The sequence below is a fragment of the Botryllus schlosseri genome, chromosome 8, assembly GCF_051294905.1.
Source record: "Botryllus schlosseri isolate E-star chromosome 8, Bs_hap1, whole genome shotgun sequence".
Lineage (NCBI taxonomy): Eukaryota > Metazoa > Chordata > Ascidiacea > Stolidobranchia > Styelidae > Botryllus > Botryllus schlosseri.
The window spans coordinates 27,494,914-27,516,772 of NC_137243.1; the positions used below are offsets into that span (position 1 = coordinate 27,494,914).

The 21,859-nt window shown below is 40.6% G+C and overlaps 2 long non-coding RNA genes across 3 annotated transcripts; both read right to left on the reverse strand.

Moving 5' to 3' along the window:
• Window positions 1-3,689: 3,689 nt before the first annotated feature.
• On the reverse strand, window positions 3,690-18,059 carry LOC145444651 (uncharacterized). Of its 2 annotated transcripts, XR_013916737.1 has the most exons (5): window positions 17,370-18,059; window positions 16,722-16,849; window positions 7,321-7,438; window positions 6,480-6,574; window positions 3,690-3,930 (listed from the first exon to the last, which is right to left on the reverse strand). It is a non-coding gene; the product is annotated as an uncharacterized LOC145444651 (long non-coding RNA). The 2 variants fall into 2 exon arrangements; XR_013916736.1 differs by lacking the exon at window positions 17,370-18,059 and having other exon boundaries at window positions 16,722-17,363.
• On the reverse strand, window positions 10,207-15,159 carry LOC145444652 (uncharacterized). Its single transcript, XR_013916738.1, has 2 exons — window positions 15,118-15,159; window positions 10,207-11,734 (listed from the first exon to the last, which is right to left on the reverse strand). It is a non-coding gene; the product is annotated as an uncharacterized LOC145444652 (long non-coding RNA).
• Window positions 18,060-21,859: the final 3,800 nt, after the last annotated feature.

Consider the following 21,859-nt stretch of genomic DNA (forward strand, 5'->3'; position numbering starts at 1 on the left):
GGAAAAATTCGAATGGGTCTTTTTGAACAGTCTAGATGTATGTTGGATAATGTCGACATGAAATTAAAATTTACACGTAACGAAGATAATTTCTGTCTGCTTGGTGATGCGGAAGATGTACAAATTGTTTTACTCGAAATGGAGGTGTATGTCAAACAGATGAAGATCGCTGAAAGTGTAAGCTTAGCACACAAGTCTGTATTACAGAAGAATACTGCCAAGTACCCCTGGATACGCTTACAAATGTCGACTCATACATTCGCCGCGGGTTTATCGAAAATTGATAGAGAGTTAGTTAGCGGCACCATGCCAAAGAAGATCGTGATTGGTTTAGTCGAGACCACGACATTTAACGGTGTTCGGACCAAAAACCCGTTCAACTTTAAACACTTTGATGTTCAAAATCTTTCTTTAAGTGTGGATGGGCGTCAAATTAACGGACGCGAATTTCATTTCGATTTTGATAAACACGGCGGACTCGAAGGTTATATGACACTATTCTCTCAGACAGGTCGCTGGGAATCCGAGACACCTTTAAATATTTCACGCAAAGATTATGTCAACGGATACACTCTTTTTGTGTTTGATTTGACACCCGATAATAGTTTGGGATGTTATCAACTTCATAAGACAGGAACTGTGCATCTGGTTTTGACTACGTCGAAGCCGTTACCAACCTCCGTAACCTTGTTATGTTTGAAGGAGTTTCAACATCTTCTACAGCTGAATCAAAAAAGACAAGTCGTCGAAATATGAATACGTCTAAGATCAATGATATTCTCTATAACCACCCTGACACACAAAGTCTATATCTAGGAACTTATCCAGTAGACCAGCTACCGAAGAAACCAATTAGCGGAAAATTCGCTATCATCATTAATTACGACGAGTCGAGTTTGCCTGGGTCTCACTGGGTGTCTATATACAGAGATGACGATACTCATTTTCATGATTCGCTAGGCTTCGGACCACTAAAACCTCAGATAATCGAATTCCTGGAGCCGGATGAATTTTCAGTGACTGGGAAACAGTTATAGAGTAAAACTTCAGATGTGTGTGGAGATCATGCTATCGCATTCTTGATAAAAAGAGCTCAAGGGTTTTCAACCGAGGAATACTTAGATAATTTTGGCGATGATAAAAAAGTGAATGATACGATTGTACGTGTTTTTGTGAAGAGTTTGATTTCAGAGTAATAAACGAATGTGTAAATGTATATACTTGTGATTCTTGTTGTGGTTGTGAACAGCAGATTATTTTGTAGGCGCGAAACAGCGAATAAGCCGAAAGTATTATTCAGCTAGCAATCAATAGAGAGGAAAGAGAGCACGATCGGTCATTTGACGCGACTAAACTACGACATCATATATCATAATTTACGATCAAACTATTTCGCACTGACCGGTCTAGTGTAATAATCGATAGTAGCGACTGGACGAGAAATAAGTCAGCGCGCAGGTCATTCGGAATATAGGTCGCACTGCTTAATCCTCACAACAAGCCACGTTTCCGTTTGTGCGGTTATTGTTGGTGACTCGTACATATTCAACACCGCGCGAGAGATGCCTGAAAGTACGAATCACGACCGCATCCATAAGAATAACGATATACACATTAACAAAGATTCATTCGCATGACTATTTACTTGATACATATTCAACAACGCGCGAGAGATGCCTGAAAGTACGAATCACGACCGCGAGTTCTCATTACGATTCACCGCCGCAGCCTATACCTGAAAGTACGAATCACGACCCCGAGTTTTCAATACGAGTCACCGCCGCAGCCTATACCTGAAAGTACGAGTCACGACCCCGAGTTTTCAATACGAGTCACCACCGCAGCCTATACCCGAAAGTACGAATCACGGCCGCACCCATAAGAACCCATTACGAATCGCGGCCCCGAGGGGGGTCTGAAAGTACGAGTCGCCACCCCCGGTTTTCAATACGAATCACCACCCCGCCATAAGAGCCCCTGCCAGGTCACGACCGATCATACTAACTACTGATGCTAACCTGGGCTCCTGTGTCTACCAGGAACCCGCGGCCGGATTTGGCATCGTTGATGATCAAGAGGCAGCTACGAATTCCACCAACCGCGTCAGCCTCTAACCGCGATCGGCGTCGTCGTTTCCCTGTCGGGTCTTTCTGCGACGGGCGTAGCGCACCGTATGCGGTGCCGAAGATTCACTTTTCTGCTCAGACACCAACTGGGCAAATGTGCACCCTTGTTTGCAGTTCGTAGCCTTCATACCGAAAGTTTTATGGTAGTGACAGATGAAAACTCCGGTTGCGCTGTCTACTTCTGCCTGTGGGGCGATATCCTGCGCGTCATGGCGTAGGGTGCTCACGTTGACTGTCTGAGTTGTGAAAAACACTCTATCCGCAACTTCGGCCAGCTTTTCAACATCTGTTTCTGCGGATGTGGCCAGCGCTGTTCGCACTGCAGCAGGTAGCTGGGCCAACCAGAACGCTCGCAGTAATGTCTCTTGACTGCCACCTAGCGCACGCATGTGTCTCAACAAACCAGACGGCTTTCTGTCTCCTAAGCCGGCTATGGTAAGAAGTTCAGAGTCATTAACTTCTTGTGGCTTGCCATATACTTTGAATAGCGCGCTTTTGATAGCAGGGTACTTTTCTGTTGCTGGCGGTTCAGTAAGCAGAGAGGAAATTTCGATAGCAGTGGCGTTATCCAACACCGAAACCACATGGTTAAATTTCGTATCATCTCGAGTGATGTTTGCAGCCTCGAACTGAGCTTCAGCTCTAGCGAACCACAAAGTAGGGTTGTCAGTCCAGAGTGACGGAAGTTTAACGCTTACCGCATTAGCTGACGAAGGGATGACGAGTTTCTTCAGTGCGTCGGTCAATCCTTGCATAGCGGCGGTATCCATGTTGGAAAGTGTCCGTATAATCCTGGCTGTGCACAATACTTGCGGTCTTCTGGAGTCTTCCAGGTAGTTCGGGGTCACCAATGTAGGAACTCGTATCCTATTGAGTAGTTAACTAATTACGTAACTCTAATTTCCATACTGAGAACGCAAGACAAGTACAGCTACACTCAATCTTCAATCAGAACAACAATAATATGAACATGCTCTCTGACTGGCACCTTTTGAGCGTGCAAGTCAGAGCGGTACGAATGTATCAGAATGTTAATATTCGAACGGTAACGCGTCAGGAATAAGCGTAATACATTTACGAGTCGCGATCGCTTGGATATAGTTTGTAGGTGTATTATGTGCAGCTACAGTGTTTCACTGATATTTTACTGGGCATTTGAAAAAAGATTAGGTCATATTATGCAAGCCTTTCATCGACAATGGTGATGTAGACGATCGCTTTGAGACAAGGGTTGTCTATTGAACCAATAGGCATCCAGATAACCCAGCTATCACGACATGCGCATCGCAGCAATCAGTTTCGAAGTGCACAACTCGACTGCCGAATCTACATACCTACACTCTTAGCGAAAAGAGTGGGTATACTCACCCCAAAAGGTGGTACACGAAAACAGAACTTACGTAACCCTGCGGGTGTATATGACCAGAATCCACCCCATTCCTTGCGGTGTATATCGCATATCTCACCCTAGCCATTAGAATTGATAGGGGCGGAATTTGAATATATACACCCTACTTGAAATCCTGTATCTTCTGCCAAATGACACACTATTGCATATAAACATTCTTGATTGCAATGCATATATTCGATATCAATTGAACCATATTAACATAAAATGGAAACATAGTTCGTGAAATAACAAAAACAGAGATCCCAGCGACGGAGAAAAAAATTCACTGAAAATACTGCTCGAAGAATATTGCCCCTGTAATATTGGGAAGCCGCCTCCTCCAGGTTTCCGCAAAACACTCTTTGTACAGCGAAGGTTGAGTCACTATCTTCAGCAAGAACTTGTGGCATCATCCTGAAATCAAAATGCATACTCACAACCCAATTAACAGGCACATACGCTATGATAACTTAACGAAGTCCACAAAAAGCCGTTACCAAGTATATATATTTTCACAGAGTACTTACAAAAAATCAGATGTTTCACTCGATAAGGCATTGCAGTACAGACTGTGGCCCGATACGGTGAACTTACCGCTATAGGAAACATATTCACACACGATCACTGATGTGTGGGCAATTAGGCATCGACAAGATGGAAATTTATGGATAAACCGCATGTACCAGGCAGACTTGGACAACTAGAAAACGTTCCCTTTTTCCAAATTAGATTTTATTTTTCGAATTAAAGTAGAATTAAAATTATAGCTACTCAGTTTGAAATTAGATTAAAATTATAATTCTAGCTAACAAATTAGATTAGAATTAGCATTACTGAATCGCGAAAAGTTGAATCAAACTCAGTTAATATCAAATCATAGTTCATCTTATGAGCATGAGAATAGCAAATGTCTGCACACTGTACAGTAGGGTTGTTCAATAAAAACTTGTTTTCCAAATCTCACTCGCTTAGTGTTTAAATTATCAGGTTGTCTAAGAAGACGATGCACACCAAATTTGACTCAATTCCAACCAGTAAAGGCCGTGCAATCTTGAATTGAAATTTTTAATTTATTAGGAAAAAAATGAAAAAAAATTCAAATTTTCCTGTCAACCTCATGAAATTGTTGGGTTGTCTTCAAAGACGATGCAAAACAAATTTGACTCTATTCCAACTAGTAGAAGCAGAACTATTTGAGTTTTTCGTTGATAATTCCCATTGAATTGGGGATTATCAACGAAAAACTCAAGTAGCTCTGCTTCTTCTAGTTGGAATCCCCATTGGATTGGGGATTATCAACGAAAAACTCAAATAGCTCTGCTTCTACTTTCAATTCAAGATTGCACTGCCTTTACTGGTCGGAATTGAGTCAAATTTGATGTGCAACGTTTTCTTAGACAACCTGATAATTTAGTCACTAAGCGAGTGAGATTTGGAAAAAAGTTTTTCTTGAACAACCCTACTGTAGAATAGGTGTGTTCAAAAATTACTTTTTCAAATTCTACCGGCTACATGATAAAATTGTTAGGTTACCTAATTGACGCCTGCACACCAAATTTGGTTCGATTCCAACCAGTAGCCGCATTGCTACAGGAGAACAAAGTTTTTACTTATCAGGCCTATATGAAAATGAGTAAAAAAAATTTAAAATTTTCTGTTCACCCATTATATTGTTAGGTTTTCTATAGAAAGAATGCTCAACCGATTTGGCTCAATTTCAACCAGTGGAAGCGGAGTTATTGGCGTCGAAAAATTTTGGATTTCAGTAAAATAGTATTTACGGTGACCGATTTTTAAATCATTTATTACAGTTGTGCCCACCGTAAATACTATTTTATTCAAATCCAAAGTTTTCGACATCGATAACTCCGCTTCGGATGGTTTGAATAGAGGCAAATTTGGTGGGCATTGTTTATGGACAACCTAACGGTTGCATGGGTGCACAGAAAATTTTGAATTTTTTTTACTCATTTTTATATAATAAATAGATAAACTTTCGTCTCCCGTAGCAATGCGGCTGCTGGTTGGAACCGAACCAAATTTAGTGTGCAAGCTTCAATTAGGTAACCTAACAATTTCATCAAGTAGCCACAAGAATTTGAGAATAAAAAGTCATTTTTGTACACCCCTGCTGTACAGCAAGCTTGGCACGTTTCGCACTATATAGTACTACTGTAGCATTATCAGGAAAATCAGACATTGGATTATAATTGAAATTAGACCATAGAAAGATTTCATAAATTCGATTAGAATTAGAATTAGAGCATAGAAACATTTCACAAATTACAATGGCCTCGATTAGTATATTTAGAGAGAGAGATATGGTATTCTTTTTCGCCTGCACCATCGAGATGCTTTTTGACGACGGACATGCGATACGGCCTTTATAGTAAGGTCATCTAATCTGCTCCCCCGTTTTTTTCTCCTCCATGCTATCCGTGATTGCTGAGTGCATAGCGGGATAGCCGCGAATACCAGTTTTTGAGTCTTTGGTCTGACCCGGCCGGGGATTGAACACGCGACCTACCGATCGAGAAGCCGGACACACAACCATTACACTATCTCGCTAGAATATTTAGTTGTCCAAGTCTGGCAACACCGCCTATATCAGGATAACTGAATATATTTTTGAAGATTCTGTCTGTTAGTAGTGTCATATGCTATTAGTAACTTTACAATAATCGCGAACATTCATATCGCAATTTTCAAAACAGAAACTTCCGAAAAACTGCTTACCATACTTAACTATTCTTCCGACATTTTGTATTCTGATTCCACTTGACGTAGTTTTGACTTGTATTGGGAACTGTTGTATCTACTTGTAATCGAGTATAAATTGACGGCAGCATTTCTACATCGACTTGAGTAGCAACGCTAGTAACTTTGACAATCTCTGCTTTGGTTTACTTCATATATGCGACTACGAAAGTTGACATCAGGTGTCGTTAACAAAGTTGTAATACCTGCTGTCTTGATAACAATTCTTTCAGTTTTCGCAGCATAGTCCCAAGATTGGTTAATTCCTCTAATGTAATCTTGCTCTTGCTGCATGCGGTCTCTAAAATTTAGAGAAAATCAGATATAGAAAAATTGATATGAATTTAATATTGATTCAAAACACGTTTGAAACGTTTCCTCCTCAGGCAATATTGACTTTCAGAATGGATTCAAAGGGACCACAGATCAGGATTGTACTGATTCGAGTCATGAATTGACTCGAGTCAGGATTTTCTGATGACTCGACTTGACTCGAGTCATTTGCTCAAAATATGGAAATTCCTCGACTCGAGTCAATCAGTGTATTGACTCGACTTGGACTTGAGTCATTGCGCATGACTCGAACCTAGTCATATGACTCAAGATTCAGACGGCGAAGACCTACATTTCTTTGAAATTTCGGAGAATAGTAAAGTAATCTCACTATTTAGATTACGCCTATTGGTACTGGTACTTAAAATTTCGACCAGTGAGGGAAATTACTATATTTATGAATGCGAACCATTCGATATCACCAAACAGAGTTATAAAAAGTGGATTGAACAAGATTTCAACTGGAAGCTGATCAGTCAACACAATGACTTGGACTCGGATTCGAGTCATAATACCATGACTCAGTGGTCAAAGAAAAATGACTCGACCTGACTCGAGTCAAAACTATATTAGTGAGATTGACTTCTGACTCGGAGCCTCGTGACTTGGTTACAACCCCGCCACAGATACATGTCTAACTGTGTCTTGATTTGAAAACGTTGACTTAAGTCTTATACTTCGAAATTAGCAAATTATCTGGATGATAATGATTACCTTGTAATATAAGCTGTTTGATAACGATCCTTTACTGTTTCGCATCATACGCTTCTACCGTTAAATGCGACGTCGATTTGGTTGAAATTCCCCGATATTTTGCTTGTATAGCAGCATCCTAAAATTGAAAAAATAACCATGAGGCATACGGTAAACATTCAGTTGATAATTTGGGTTGGATTCGAAACGCCCAAGACATCCAAAATGTGTACTGATGTTGTAGCCTTGACTTGCTTTAATGCTTGTTAATAAGCAAGTTAAAATACAATTTTGCAACTCTCCTACGCATAGTATATTACTCACCAATAACATATTTGATTTCACATTCACAGAGTAAGAGTCTGCTACTAATAGCAATCAGTCCTTGAATCTAACAAAAAGCAGATTTGTGCATGTCATGTCATTTGTGTATGTCATATCATGAGTCAAGAAGTGCATATATTATGATTTGTTTATATTGATCAAAAGGACAGATTGATCAACTTTGGCAAGGCTATGTTTGCCTCTTCATATTGGTCAAAACATTGAAGACCCAGCTAATCCGTGCATTGTTGCACACCCAGTTGACCGCAGTAGTGCGCATTGCTACTCAAGCAATAGATGTCAATTTCTACTCAATGACAAGCATATAGAAGTGACTATGTCAAATCCATGTCAAGCTGCTTTAAATTAAAATAAATATATGAACAGAACTCAGAGAAGTAGTTTCAAAAGAAGTAGTCTAGTTGATGGGTCACATACTCTTAGCAGATAGTCTGAACCGGGACGAAGTTAGCCATCAAATTCTAGCCATAAAAAATAAATGTCAGAACTACTGTGTAGAATACCGCAGGTATCGGATGTATCACCAGGATCAAGTTTCCGGTCATGCCGCGGGGCAGCCATCGGCCACATACGATGTTTCGACGAAGGTTACGGTGAAATACTCATTAAATTGCCTTCAAATCAATAAAGCGTATAAATACTCGACTGATTTTATCGCATCACGTCATTTGTGAAACAACTAATAAAGAATATAAGCTCGACTAGCACCTCAACACTGTTAACTCAACACAGCTATCTCGCGAATGACTATCTCCATCATGAAATTTTCACAGCTGCAAGGTATCGCTCTGCTGCAAACGAAATTTCGCAAAATCTAGTTTTAGCACACAAAATCTGGATTTGACAAAACAAATATTGCTCCGACACGCTAAACGCCGTACCTCAAATGTCTCTAAACTATATGATACGCTCAACTAAACAGTCACTAAACATAGAATCGAATCCAACTTCTCCAAACTAGAGACTGTGGCAATGAATGGCGTTCACATATGTATAGTTTGCAGGCAAATCGGACACCACACAATGTGTCAACTATCTTCAAGTGGCGCATTCAAATTTATCACGAAAAATATTCGACACCAATTTTCAGCGATATCCAAGTGGCGCAAGGTGTCCAACGGACCCGATACGCTGGACTGCACATGCACAGTCATAAAAATACAAATTTATTCACGAAAAATATTCGAAATTTTTCAAACTATACCCTGTGTCAAGGAATAGTTTTCATATACCTATAGCCTGTAGTTAAACGTAACAGCACACCGATTTTCAGCGATATCCAAGTTGCGCAAGGTGTCCAACGGACCCGATACGCTCGAATGCACAGTCATAAAAATTCAAATTTATGCACGAAAAATATTCGAAATTTGCCAAACTATACCCTGTGTCAAGGAATGGTTTTCAAATACCTATAGCCTGTAGTTAAACGTAACAGCACACCAATTTTCAGCGATATCCAAGTGGCGCAAGGTGTCCAACGGACCCGATACGTTCGTCTGCTCAGTGATAAAAATTCAAATTTATTCACGAAAAATATTCGAAATTTGCCAAACTATACCCTGTGTCAAGGAATGGTTTTCAAATACCTATAGCCTGTAGTTAAACGTAACAGCACACCGATTTTCAGCGATATCCAAGTGGCGCAAGGTGTCCAACGGACCCGATACGCTGGACTGCACAGTCATGAAAATTCAAATTTATGCACGAAAAATATTCGAAATTTGCCAAACTATAACCTGCGTCAAGGAATGGCTTTCAAATACCTATAGCCTGTAGTTAAACGTAACAGCACACCAATTTTCAGCGATATCCAAGTGGCGCAAGGTGTCCAACGGACCCGATACGTTCGTCTGCTCAGTGATAAAAATTCAAATTTATGCACGAAAAATATTCGAAAATTTTCAAACTATACCCTGTGTCAAGGAATGGCTTTCAAATACCTATAGCCTGTAGTTAAACGTAACAGCACACCAATTTTCAGCGATATCCAAGTGGCGCAAGGTGTCCAACGGGCCCGATACGTTCGTCTGCTCAGTGATAAAAATTCAAATTTATTCACGAAAAGTATTCGAAAATTTTCAAACTATACCCTGTGTCAAGGAATGGTTTTCAAATACCTATAGCCTGTAGTTAAACGTAACAGCACACCAATTTTCAGCGATATCCAAGTGGCGCAAGGTGTCCAACGGGCCCGATACGTTCGTCTGCTCAGTGATAAAAATTCAAATTTATTCACGAAAAGTATTCGAAAATTTTCAAACTATACCCTGTGTCAAGGAATGATTTTCGAATACCTATAGCCTGTAGTTAAACGTAACAGCACACCAATTTTCAGCGATATCCAAGTGGCGCAAGGTGTCCAACGGGCCCGATACGTTCGTCTGCTCAGTGATAAAAATTCAAATTTATTCACGAAAAGTATTCGAAAATTTTCAAACTATACCCTGTGTCAAGGAATGGTTTTCAAATACCTATAGCCTGTAGTTAAACGTAACAGCACACCAATTTTCAGCGATATCCAAGTGGCGCAAGGTGTCCAACGGGCCCGATACGTTCGTCTGCTCAGTGATAAAAATTCAAATTTATTCACGAAAAGTATTCGAAAATTTACAAACTATACCCTGTGTCAAGGAATGGTTTTCAAATACCTAGAGCCTGTAGTTAAACGTAACAGCACACCAATTTTCAGCGATATCCAAGTGGCGCAAGGTGTCCAACGGACCCGATACGCTGGACTGCACAGTCATGAAAATTCAAATTTATGCACGAAAAATATTCGAAATTTGCCAAACTATAACCTGCGTCAAGGAATGGCTTTCAAATATCTATAGCTTACAGTTACGCCTAGCAGTACATCGATTTTCAGCGATATCCAAGTGGTGCAAGGTATCCAACGGACCCGATACGCTCGAATTCAGGTTATAGTTTGGCAAGGTGTCAAGGCTTTCAAATGAATGGCTTTCAAATACGTATAGACTACAGCATAGGTCTCAAACACATGGCCCGCGAGAGCATTTTGTGCGGCCCGCAACGGCATTTAGGAATTTCAAGTATTTAACAATATATTCAAGTGTCGTATATCTTTTTTAGATGTAAGAGCTAAAAGTTCTATCTGAAAATACTATAAAAATCACTAGAATTTTAATAAACTTCACTATAACATCACTTTTAAAAGCTACCCTGCGGGAGAAGATCAGCTATTACATCATATTTTTAGTTAATGATGATAGAACACGACCCGTTGATGATTCGTCACTGATGATTGTGATTTGGTTTGTTGCGACCTTCTCGTGAAATTACTCGACTGGGTGATTTAATAAATATGACTCGAGTTGAGTCGGGTCAAACGTTAAAATCAGACAAGGACTTGCGAATCGGAACTGTGACTTGTTAATTCTACGGACGTAACAATCTATGAAACTGTCATGGAGACTAATAATATATCAAAAGGTCGTAGCATGCGCTGCTTAGGGTATATAACTATGAAGTCAGGTCAGTATGGCAACCATTGGCATTCTATGACCCCGTGTCGTATAGTTGGTTACATTCTGGGTGTTTGTTCTCTTTATCCATGTTATTATCGGTGGCGAGTACGGTAGCAGCAGGCCTACGCACTACAGCTGTAACACCAATGAATTATTCGACTATTGGACGTTTCTATTCCAGGGGTTCTTAACCAGGGTCCGAAGACCCCATCGGGGTACGAAGCACCACATCAGGGTGTACGATATGAATTGTTGAATTAGGCCTATATGCTGTGGAGTATTTTTTAGGCCAATTTATTCAACATGAAAATAGTCCTATGTGAATGAGCTTTCTGATTATAATATAGGTACCGTGAGAAATTGTGTTGAAAATGGACAGGCGCTATGAAAAATCTTGAATGTCGCTATTATTGATGCTGCGGCCCGCGGCGTCATCAAAATCTAGGAAATGGCCCGCGAGCACACGTAAGTTTGAGACCTCTGGACTACAGTTACGCCCAACACTACACCAATTTTCAGCGATATCCAAGTGGCGCTCGTGATTGCTTGACGTAGGCATGCAAGCACTTGACTTCGTGGTGAATATAAGATGACTCTGGTTAAAACTAATACATTTTGATTGACTTGTGACTTGGTTAACATTATGTGGCTCCAATGAGTTGCGAGTTCGAGTCCGACCGAGGTTGACTCCAGAATTCCTACCGATTTATTGTATGTTTATCTAGGCTCTTCCTCGCCACCTCATTGGCGTACGCAGTGTTTTAAAAAAGCCTAGCAGTACCCGTGCTACAAGTCGGCAGCTACGAAATCAAAATAAAGCATATCGGCCTAGTGTAAATCACCATTGTGGTCGACAAACACCATGAATACCACCAACAAACCAGAATGACAACAACAACAACAACAGATGAACCGCGGCTTTTCAAAGCCATATTGCACCTGCAGAACACGCCCAGATAGTCATGCTGCAGGTGGATTTTGCGCGCAGCTGGCGCCAGCTAGGTCGAATACACATAAAATGAGACGGTTCAACTTACGCGGGTAGTTGCATAGAGACGGACATGGGGTCGCATTCAGTATAAAAACTCTCGATTTTTACAAATAGTCATTCATTGCTTACTGCGACTGCGTTACAAAAACGTCCTTTATGCAATCTCCTTATTACAACGTGTTTTCAAAATTATGGCATCACGCAACACGTTTGTGACGGATGACCAGATAGCTGCTGCTTTGGTTGATTTCTGCATAGCAGACATCGGGATCACACCTACGTGGAAACTCGTAGCGCAAAATTTCATAGGAAAATGTCGTCGTGGTAACGATAATTTGAAACGGTACATCAAGCTGCTACGAAGTCGATATGCTAGGCACAAAGTTGCTATATTATCGAAAAGAGCGGCTATGCTATCTAAGGCCCAGGATTCTCCTCCTGATGATGTCCCGTCATACGAAGCGTGCTTGAACGGAGAAGAAGATGCTAATCCTGGTTTCAACCACTTATCGGAGCAGTTGCAACGGGCCGCTATACAGTCTGAGGCCAAGCATCCTCCCCCTGATGATGTCCCGTCATACGAAGTGTGCTTGAACGAAGACGCATCAATATCCGATGCATATCTCAACCCCGGTTACAACCACATATCTAAGAAATCGAATTCTTCATCGTGCCAAGCTGTGGAATCGAATCAACAGTTCGTGAATGGTGCTTGCTTGTCTAAACAGCCACTAAAAAATTTGAATTTCGATGACACCTCGTCTGATGGTGTCGAGCCTCAGGAAAGTCTGGCGAGTCACAGTCCCTCCCATGAAGAACTACCGTTCTGTGATTCGGTGTCTCAAAGCTCTTCCTGTGATGCAGTCTCTGAGGTGGAAGATTCACATCAGCACGTCTCTTCAGAAGCTTGCCAGCCATCCTGTAATCCGTCCCCCGGCTGCACGGAGCCAGCACCGCATTTGTTACCGGGTGACCGCGTCTGGAGACCTAAAAAAAGACCGGAAAATGGGAATTTTCGAGTTACCATGCATAATTGGTCTCGGATTGTTAACTCAGTTCGAGAACGAACTGTGCAATTTAATGGTTGGACGGACGTCATTCGAAAGGGATTGAAAAAATTCAATCCTTACTGCAGTTTTGCATTCAAAGGCCATAACTTCAATGGGTTAAAATCCAAAACAGTTTTCGTTTGTTACGGACGATGCACATTCAAAACTTGCAGCTGCAAAGTAAAGGTGTCTTGCCATCGTACTAGACCCAGAGTAATGTGTGCAAATTTCTCCGGGGATATGCGTCATATGGGATTGAAGTCGACCAAACTTTCCGGGCAGCGAAGGGCTAAATTTAAAAAAATCATGAAGAACAATAAACCTCGGATTACTGCAATCAAGTGTTTGAGTAATTTACCACAAGACGTTTGGTCTTCTGGAAATCGAGACTTAACTTCTTCACAGTCTGTTTTGAACAAAGTCAGCCAAGAGGCTAACCGTATACCGGTTCCCCACAAGGATCTCTGGAAATCTTTGCGCCTCATTCTTGATCGACAGCGCTGCAAAGATAAAGACAAAAGGTTCGTGCGTGGAACGCTGCAGCGGGTGAACTTTGAGCCACTCGGTATTATGTTTTGGTCGTCAGAAACCATCCGCATTTTCCATCACTTATCGCGAATCGACGCCATTTATATAGATGCAACTGGTAGTATCCTCCGTGGAGCAGATGGAACATACTACATGTATGAATTAGTAGCGAGACACCCTGTCTCTAGGAAGGCTCCGATAGCATTGGCCTCATTCCTCACCAGTCGACACAACGTCGCTGAGATCGAGGCATTTCTGCTCTATTTCAGTCGTGATGCAAATAGAAGTCATAGCAATAAAAAGCCGGCTAGACTTTTCATTTGCGACGGAAGCATTGTCCTAATAAAATCAATACTTCACGTATTCATGGAAGAGCAGGTACCAATATACATCGCTCGGTGCCATCGCGTCATTTCAGGAAATGCCTCAATTTGTGACTTGAACAAGCCATTCCTACGGTTATGTGCTAGTCACATCATGAAGAATTTTAAAACCTTGTGCAAAAAGAACTCCCGCAGGTACAGTGAAATGATGTTTATATTCGGCTTATTCGTGAGGTCATCAAATTGGAAATTCATCAAGCTCCAAATTCACCACTTGACGATCCTGCTGAATTCTTCCAATGAGACGTTGTCACAACGATCGCACTATTTCTTCAGCCAAGTCATCGAGAGTGACATCGGGTTGAATGAAATGGTATCCAGTATTGAGGAAAGTCAAGATGACGATGACGACGAAACATCGAACGACTTTACAATCAACTCCGCGGCAATCAATGATCAAGATCCGTTCATCGTGGAATTAAACCACACAATTGCATCAGGGGTATAGTTTGAAAATTTTCGAATACTTTTCGTGAATAAATTTGAATTTTTATCACTGAGCAGACGAACGTATCAGGCCCGTTGGACACCTTGCGCCACTTGGATATCGCTGAAAATTGGTGTGCTGTTACGTTTAACTACAGGCTATAGGTATTCGAAAATCATTCCTTGACACAGGGTATAGTTTGAAAATTTTCGAATACTTTTCGTGAATAAATTTGAATTTTTATCACTGAGCAGACGAACGTATCGGGCCCGTTGGACACCTTGCGCCACTTGGATATCGCTGAAAATTGGTGTGCTGTTACGTTTAACTACAGGCTATAGGTATTTGAAAACCATTCCTTGACACAGGGTATAGTTTGAAAATTTTCGAATACTTTTCGTGAATAAATTTGAATTTTTATCACTGAGCAGACGAACGTATCGGGCCCGTTGGACACCTTGCGCCACTTGGATATCGCTGAAAATTGGTGTGCTGTTACGTTTAACTACAGGCTATAGGTATTTGAAAACTATTCCTTGACACAGGGTATAGTTTGAAAATTTTCGAATATTTTTCGTGCATAAATTTGAATTTTTATCACTGAGCAGACGAACGTATCGGGTCCGTTGGACACCTTGCGCCACTTGGATATCGCTGAAAATTGGTGTGCTGTTACGTTTAACTACAGGCTATAGGTATTTGAAAGCCATTCCTTGACGCAGGTTATAGTTTGGCAAATTTCGAATATTTTTCGTGCATAAATTTGAATTTTCATGACTGTGCAGTCCAGCGTATCGGGTCCGTTGGACACCTTGCGCCACTTGGATATCGCTGAAAATCGGTGTGCTGTTACGTTTAACTACAGGCTATAGGTATTTGAAAACCATTCCTTGACACAGGGTATAGTTTGGCAAATTTCGAATATTTTTCGTGAATAAATTTGAATTTTTATCACTGAGCAGACGAACGTATCGGGTCCGTTGGACACCTTGCGCCACTTGGATATCGCTGAAAATTGGTGTGCTGTTACGTTTAACTACAGGCTATAGGTATTTGAAAACCATTCCTTGACACAGGGTATAGTTTGGCAAATTTCGAATATTTTTCGTGCATAAATTTGAATTTTTATGACTGTGCATTCGAGCGTATCGGGTCCGTTGGACACCTTGCGCAACTTGGATATCGCTGAAAATCGGTGTGCTGTTACGTTTAACTACAGGCTATAGGTATATGAAAACTATTCCTTGACACAGGGTATAGTTTGAAAAATTTCGAATATTTTTCGTGAATAAATTTGTATTTTTATGACTGTGCATGTGCAGTCCAGCGTATCGGGTCCGTTGGACACCTTGCGCCACTTGGATATCGCTGAAAATTGGTGTCGAATATTTTTCGTGATAAATTTGAATGCGCCACTTGAAGATAGTTGACACATTGTGTGGTGTCCGATTTGCCTGCAAACTATACATATGTGAACGCCATTCATTGCCACAGTCTCTAGTTTGGAGAAGTTGGATTCGATTCTATGTTTAGTGACTGTTTAGTTGAGCGTATCATATAGTTTAGAGACATTTGAGGTACGGCGTTTAGCGTGTCGGAGCAATATTTGTTTTGTCAAATCCAGATTTTGTGTGCTAAAACTAGATTTTGCGAAATTTCGTTTGCAGCAGAGCGATACCTTGCAGCTGTGAAAATTTCATGATGGAGATAGTCATTCGCGAGATAGCTGTGTTGAGTTAACAGTGTTGAGGTGCTAGTCGAGCTTATATTCTTTATTAGTTGTTTCACAAATGACGTGATGCGATAAAATCAGTCGAGTATTTATACGCTTTATTGATTTGAAGGCAATTTAATGAGTATTTCACCGTAACCTTCGTCGAAACATCGTATGTGGCCGATGGCTGCCCCGCGGCATGGCCGGAAACTTGATCCTGGTGATACATCCGATACCTGCGATATTCTACACAGTAGTTCTGATATTTATTTTTGATGGCTAGAATTTGATGGCTAACTTCGTCCCGGTATAGTCTGAGGGGGGCACTGCAAAATATGTTCAATACTACTGGCAAGCCTGCTCCTAGTCAAGTCTCTCATATTCATAGTGATAGCAATATAGCATTGTCATATTTTCACCCATGTCATAATATCATCAACATTTACTGGCCCCAATTTACGGGGATCGAAAGCTTTCATCATCAAATGTCCATTGCTCACCTCAGATACCATTGCTTCATATTCTTCAGCCCTTTGCTGTTTGTATGTTACACTTGTTTTCTCATGAGCAGAAATCGATAATTTCATTCTTCAAGAGCCCCAAATTTGCGATCTATGCCCATGCAAGTCTGAAGTAGAATAGATAATATGTTTACCTTCCTGCCATAACATAACATATAATGTGTATATAGCTTAGTGATAATGACAGGGTGATAGGCTGATAACATAACCCTGCATAGTCAGTGGTAGGCTACCTTTACACTTAAACAGGTCGTGGTGTGCTTTGGTAATCATAATACTTACCTATATAACGACAATCGATTTTTTTTTCAATGCACTTACAAACGATGTTGATCGAGCCCAAATTACCGTAGTTTATAATCATAGCTGATGCTGCACCTGTCAACAGTATCTCCATTAGAGCCATTGAGCTACTGTGTCTTGGATATTGGTATCGGTACTGGTGATACAACAATGTATGTGAATTCAATGTATCGTCACTACCGGTACGTTTAAAATTCCAGCTTGCTACATATAATTCTGTTCAGTACAGCTGCAACACTGAGTAACAGGAATCGGATCTGTACCGGAAACGCAACGGAACAAATGTTCTCTACTACTATAGTACCGATACGAAATGTAACTCACCATTCAGATATTTTCAATCTCGAATGAGACTTTCTTCACCGATTCACGACAACTAATACGGTCAGTCGATAGCCAGTCTGGTCTCGTAAGCGCGGAAATACGGCATATAACGAAACATTTTACATAGCAGCAGCTGTTCTGGTGACGACGGTTTGTTTGTTCCATTATGATGTCACAATTGACTAACTGATGCAATAACTATATTGAAGTTAAGGATCTCCGGAATATTTGTATGTATACTATAATTGATTTATCAGAAATGTGGATTTGATAGCTGTGAAGCTGCAGATTACATCATAATAAGCTTAAAAAAAGTCTTGCAGTACTAGATTCATCTTCATAGATCGAACCATTGATACGATCCGAAAGCTGTATGCAAATTGTCGTTGTCGGTTAGGCTTAGTGTGCAATTCATAAAGCTACCAAATAGTGAATAACATAACAATATAGATACGAAAATAACCAGGAAACTTTGCCCCAATTTAGTCCCTCTTTCGCCCACTTCAATGATTGTTCCGTGACGTAACCTCGTGTCCCATTTTAATTTGAATTCTTGCTACGCCCATATTGCGTACTGCTCACGTAAGTTTGTGGCTAAAATTTGACTCCTTCTTGTATTCCCGGCTTTAAATACCCGTAACCTGCATTATACTGTGGTTATACACTAATGCCGTGCGGCATAGGCCCGATATATTTTGTACATAGATATAGCCTACACATTCGTACAACTGTGCATTTGACGTGGCATGAAAGAAATTATAAACCAATATCCTGGCAACTTCATAATGTGTCGTATTTTTGCCACACACTTGAGATACATCGGTCACACTATAGCAGCCAGGGTGAAACTTCAGCCAAAGTACGAGTACCGCAGTGCACGATAAATGTGAATTACAATATGATATTGTGGACTTGACTATTATTCATTCATGTCGATGTAGCACAGCACGAACTAATACAACGAATGCTTATTTGTCACTGAAGCTGAAGCTATATGCGTAAGCGAATTTACTTGATCGAACCGGGTTAAATCCATGAAAACTGAACAATGCAACATTGCCTAAGCCTACCCAAGAAGCCTTAAAGGCACGGACAACAATAAAGTGGGTGAAAACACGCATTTTCGGTGGATAATTAAAACCCAAAGAGAATATGTCCTACACGACCTACAGGTAGACACAACAGGCTTAACCAGGCTTCTGACCGACACAGCCTTAAAACTTCAACAGTTTTGTGGAAGCTTGAGGAAGCGGTTAGCGCGAATTGAATCCCAAACTTCATATTTGTCTGAAAAAAGGTGTGATCTCTAACAATTCACCCCAAATGCCAATGCTTCGGGTGTATATTTTATGGTATGTGTGTATAGGGGTGTATTTGGCTTATTTCCACCAATAGCTTAGGTGTGAATGACAAATTTAGTACCCAATAAGTGTGATGACTCAAAACACACCCTACGCTAGGGTGTGAATTGCGAAAACACACCATTTTCGTTTACAGTGTATATTTTTCGCTAATTTGACGATGGCCATTGGACATTCAACCATATTTTGGTTTTGTTCTCTACCATGGGCCAGATCTGAAACATTTTCACCAGAAGTAAAGCCATTTACGGACATAAATTGCTGTCATATCGATTGCGCGTTGGAGATCTTGTAGCTCGCTGAACACCACCATGTTGGTAATGCTGTATTAGTACGAAAAGCAGCAATCGATATGCGTAATCTGCAACAGCAAATCTGCGCTAATCACAACAGCAAATATAATGCCGCGTGTTATTGTTGGGTAATAACATAGCATCGCGGACGTCCAAATGATTCATTTCACAACGCCGGTATATGTAATCGCGTATCCATCCTTGTACGAGTTAGTGCTATGTTACACCGAAATTTATAGTCTACTCAGCCGAACAGCGCAATAGTGAGACTCTCGTCTGGTATATCAGGTAGCACATCGGCATATGCGACAATGATATGTCGAGTCGCATGACACAATATATGAAATAATGCATCAAACGTGTAATAGGCCTACAACAGCGAATCGAAATAATAACAAACCAGCACATCTAGCACCAACACATGGAAAAACATATCACGGGTACAATGATGGTTTCGTATGAAACCATTACAGCATTGGCGATTGAAGTCTTTGCAACGATATTCCTTGCCCACACTGCAATGAAAATAGGTCAACTGGAGAGTTACGCCGAATTTTCTTGCCTCTCTCGTGAATAATGGACGAATAAAATACATTGAATCAAAAAGTGCATTGATTAGATGGAGCTGGAATTTGATGCCATTGGATTTGCTGGTCGTTGTGGACCGAAATATCGAGCAGACACCAAAATACCTTTCAATACCAGAATCGCGATCTGAGCTTTGATGTGACGGTGCGTTTCGTTTCATTCGCTACTATGGGAAAGATTTTAACCAGAAGTGCAGCCATTTAAGGACATAAAGTTGCTGTCATATCAATAGCGGAGATCTTGTAGCTCGCTGAACAACATCATGGCAGTATTGGTGTATTAGTATGAAAAGCAGAAATAATCAATATGCGTAATCTTCAACAGCAACAAAAATATATATTGCTAAAACCCGCGCATGTTATTTCGTAAAATATTTTTACTTTCAGTTCGAAAAATCTTCCCTGCTGCTAATGTTTGATTATAAGTATTCCAATAGATGGGCATTGCATTGGGCATAACCAACACATGTTAGGAGAAAAGATCTGCAAATGAATTCGATGCGCTGATTTATGTCACGGGCGCTGGTTTATCTCACGCGCGTACATTCACGCGAGCGTCGTGGCAAATTGTATTTTGCGCAAAACGTATTTTTGTATTCAATCTGCATTTTGAACAGGTTATTCGATAGTATAATAGGTTATTTGTGGCTCGACGTATGCGTATTGATAATAGCTATCCATCTGAAATAGTTGTAATTGTCTACGACCAGAACAACGCAGGAAATTTGGGATTAAGTATACTGGAGTCAAGGGTAAACCCGTCCTTTTAGTTTTTGCCGAGCATGTCGGCAAGATTGAGGATTTTAATTAAAGTGGGTCGTACGACAAAAACACGTAACACTCGTTCAAGGGAGTGCAAAGTTCAGAAAAAGTGCAAGCTTCGCTCAACATCAAGGCTATTTAAGCTGCAGACTGCTCGAAATGCAGCGACCAATAAAATAAGCTTTGTACTATTGCATATACATTCAAGTGAAGTGGTTCTCGAACTGGGGGCGTGCAACCATCAGAATGGGGGCGCAAAGCCGAAGTTTATTGAAAAAAGTTCTGCGCTCCGCGCGATTTACCCCCAGTTAATAGCTGTTGCTTTGTGTATTGTCCGACTTTAACATTTCAAAATTCTCTCATCAACAGCCATAAGCTTCCATGCCATCAAACTATCCGTTTGAATTGCTGGCATTCATTTAAAGTTCGCAGAGGTGGTCAAAGTAGTCAATAAATATACTCAAGTAGAAGTAGAAGTAGTTACGGAAAAATCTACTCAAGTACGAGTACAAGTACTTCTTCAGAAAGCCTCCTAAAACTACTTGAAGTAGAAGTAGAATTGACTGACTTTAAATCTACTCAGGTAAGTAAGTAGTTTTAAAAACAGTCTTAATTCGGTCGCATGGACTGTCAAAAGCTGCGAATTGAGCTATGCGGTAGGTGCAGAGCTTGATTACTATTGATGCATCCCTGCAAGGTATCAATTTTCTACAGAATAAGCATTGTTTCGCATCATGGGATGCAAATTATAGTAATGATATGAAAATGCGATACTAATCCTTTGTTTACTAGAAGACCCCGTTTTTAGAGAATATCATGGCATGACGCCCAACCCCATATTACAAGGCCCCAAGTTTAGGCGAAGAGAAATACGTAGAAGTTGTATCGGATACGGTTTCATCACTTTGCGGGATTAGTATACGTCAATAACAAATATTGTGGATCGTAAAAGTTATAATTAGTGTAGCTTTATTTTCGGGAAATGAAGGCATTACTACACTTGCTTTCATGCTTTAACATGTATACTCGCAATTGAAACTGAAATACAAATACTCCTTCTAAAAAGCAGAAAATATATTTCATGTATTTTGTCCATAAAACATCAAAGGAGATCTCCTAAAACCGGTGTAACGTTAAGAAAGCTGGATTTTCCAGATTAGCAAGACACGTAAGGGGCTGCGAGATTGCAATATTATAGGTAATTGCTAGATTGCGAAACCGTAGTTTCAAACGTTATGGTGGGCCATATTTACTGTGATGAAATATTTAATATGGGCGACGATGCGATGTGAGAGGAACGGAGCAATCCGGTGCCTAAATTACATTCACAGATACGTTCATGAAAACATATTTGTCACCACATCATTACTATGCGTGAAGCGCAACAGATGTTTTGGGCTTTACTTGACTTTTATGAATATTAAATGTTGGTACTACGTGAAAACAGCCCTGAAATTCCTCAAGCTATCTTCCGTTGTGGGGGATTA